Genomic DNA, 3,287 nt, shown 5'->3' with positions numbered 1-3,287 from the left:
CAAGAACCTTCCAAGATGATGAAAGTCATCTTGTTTAATGATGAATAATTTTATTTTCTTTGTGCACATTCAACATTATGAAGGATACATATATTCTTAACAATTCTGAAAAAGTAGGTGTAGGAATAAAATTAAAAACTTTTGTCTATACAGCTTTCAAGTTTGAAAAGTTGACAGTTTCTCTCTGGCAAACATCATTGTTTTATGTGGTACAGAACAGAGCAATTAGCAGTTTGAGGTGCAGATGATGGAACTCTAGTTTCTTTTAAAATTAACTTTGAAGTAAACATCGTGTAGTTTTACTAATACTTTTAAAATTTTCAAATAGACGATCAAATACTGCCCACAATTTTTATTTAATGGAGTTTATGATGTACTCCTGTAGCTACAGTGCTGACATAGGATAAAAATCTCTTCTGTAATGTTAGCTGCTTTCAGCCAAAAGAAAAGCTAAAAACGCATTGTTGGCAATATGTGAAATTTGTAATTTTACTTATCATGATCTTGAAAATAAAGGAACATTACATATGCTGCCACAAATTTGGAGAAAGCACTAAGCAGCATTAATGTACTGTGCTACACTTTTTTTCTCTGATAGCTACTACATTTTTGGGTTCTGTACCTTTGTACATCTAAGATATGTGGATTCTAATGTATCTTTGTACGTCTAAGATATGTGGATTTTAATTTAAGAATTGTGTTCAGTGGAATCCATAGCAGAATAAATACATAGTAGAACGAATCTTATAATCTACTGTGTTTATGCAAGGATCTGACAGCTCAGCATGACTGAGGTAGATTATGCATAAGCTACAGTAAGGCACAAAAATTACTGCCTCTTCCAATACATTAATAATTAATTCTTTCATTTTGGAAAATGCATGGTTCCTTTGGTGTGGGATGGCACAGGTGACTGAAAAAGTGTGATCCCTTCTAAGTCACAGTCCGTATCAGGACAAGGTCTCTGAAAAAATAAAAATATCTCAGTGCTTGACTTTCTATCTACTCTACACTTAATGTACACAGTTCCTGATTAATATGTAGGGTTTTTAAGTAGGTATGCATATATGCAAGTATATATACAATTTTATATAGAGATCTACGTATACAGAGTATATACATATTCTACATATGTACATATAATACACAACCAGCTGAAATTTTCTCATGTAGGCTGAAGTTACTTTGCAAATATATTTCAAATGTTGTATTTCATTTCAGAATGATAGTTGTACAAAGAGCCAAGAACATACTTTTGATTTAGAGGTGCTGATACAGAATAAATTGTTCACTGAAATTGAACAAATGGACCTTGATATTACTGATACAGGGATAACCACAGGATTTCCCAGATCTATACACTGGAGAACCTGCAATAGGAAGGGGTAAACCTTTGCAGGGAAATTTTGTTGAGTCCTGACCTTGCAGCTAGAAGACAAGGGTAAAGTTTGTGCTATTTTCCACTTGGTCTGTTGCTATCAATAACTGTGAGCTCTCATTCTGCAGACAGCTCTGGCAGAAGCTGTGGCATTATTCATTAAATTTATTTTTCTTATTTAACTGATAAAACTCTTCCCATTTCTTGCCACTTACCATCATGGTTGCTTATTCTCTGTGTGTTTCTATCTGCATAAATTTGGGACATGACAGACATTATTAACAATGAATATTTTCAGCCAGGTTTCCAAGGTAAATGAAACCTATATAAATGACCATGTTTTGAGCTGCTCTTTTTACTATCTTTCTGTCTCCTAAAATTTGAGAATGCTTTCTGTTTTAAGCCAATTTGATAGAGGCCAAGAGGTCATAAAGACAATTAATTTCCTTCAAGTTTATGACAATATTCATGTATTGGAAAGTAATTTGAAAACATGCCAGACGAATAAAAAACTACATCATGAGCTTGCCTTACTCAGTGGATAGTGCAGATCTATACAAGGCACATACGTTTTAATACTGCAACCACATTAAAATTGTCATTGAAACATGTACTTTATTGGATTCCTGAGGCACAAGACCTTAAGAAACTGAGTTTCATTAATTCTCGTGTTCGAGACAGTGTGGCAATTCCACAGAATCACAGAATTGTAAGGGCTGGAAGGACCTCAAGAGACCATGGAGTCTAACCTGCTGCAAAGCAGGCTCCCTATGGGTTCCCTATAGGAACTTCATATGCTCCAGTTTATGGCTGTTCCCCTTGTCCTGTCCCCACAGACCGCTGAAAAGAGGTTGGCCATGTCCATTTGACTCCCACACTTAAGATACTTATAAACATTAATGAGATCTCCTCTCCGTCTTCTTTTCTCAAGGCTGGACAGACTCAGTTTGCTCAGCCTTTCCTCACAGGGGAGATGCTCTAGGCAAATAAAAGTGTGCTAAAATCATAGGCTAAATGTAGACTGAAATTAAGCTTATGTTCACACTTCTATTTAGGTAATGTAAGCTGGAAAATATTTTCTCTGGATCTTGTAGCCAAGCAAGTCACCAAACAAATGGAACTAACATAGCAGAATGAGTTGGAAAAGAAACTCAAAATATTTTCCTTAAAATTGAAGCAAGTGATAATCCTCTGAAAAGATGTAAAGTGCAGATAGTAATATTCATTCCCTTGCACTAAATTTACAATTCCTCAGCTTGTTGGCCTTATATTGTTATTAACATGCTGTATTTTGATCCAGTTTTACAATACTTCCATTTGAAAGTCATGATGAACAAAGACAAAGAAAATCTACTTTTTCATAAGGAGATTCCAGTCTACCCAATGAACTCTGTTTGAATTAAAAAAATAAAATAAAATAAAATAAAATAAAAATTGCAAATGTTTGTCACAGCCATATTTCATAGAATGCTATATACATGCATATACATTGGCAGTTAAATACTTCTCTGAACTATGCAGATACTTGTCAGAACTGAGGATTTTATGCATGAGCCCTGAGGAGATTTGTCTTATTGGACTGGATTTGTACAGAACTTAGAAAACTTGCATAAGCCCATAGGAGGAGATATTTCTTCATTTTTTTTTTTTAAATGGAAATAGATCTGTTATAGGGAGTTTCCAGAACAGGGAAAGCCAGCTAATTTGACAGGAGACTTTTGAGAGGTGTGTTGGAATATTTCCCTTGGTTTACTCAGAGGAGGAAACTTCTGAGTAATTAGTGAATTTATTGTAATTACAAAGTACACTCATGCAGTATGACACAAAACCTCACAGCTAAAATTCAAGGAGCAGTCTAGAGTACAAGCAATATTTGCTGACTGTACTGATTTTTCCTACTATTTTCTTT

Source organism: Meleagris gallopavo, chromosome 2 (assembly GCF_000146605.3).
Source record: "Meleagris gallopavo isolate NT-WF06-2002-E0010 breed Aviagen turkey brand Nicholas breeding stock chromosome 2, Turkey_5.1, whole genome shotgun sequence".
Lineage (NCBI taxonomy): Eukaryota > Metazoa > Chordata > Aves > Galliformes > Phasianidae > Meleagris > Meleagris gallopavo.
The sequence above is the reverse complement of the archived record's forward strand: the minus strand, read 5'-3'. Positions refer to the sequence as shown.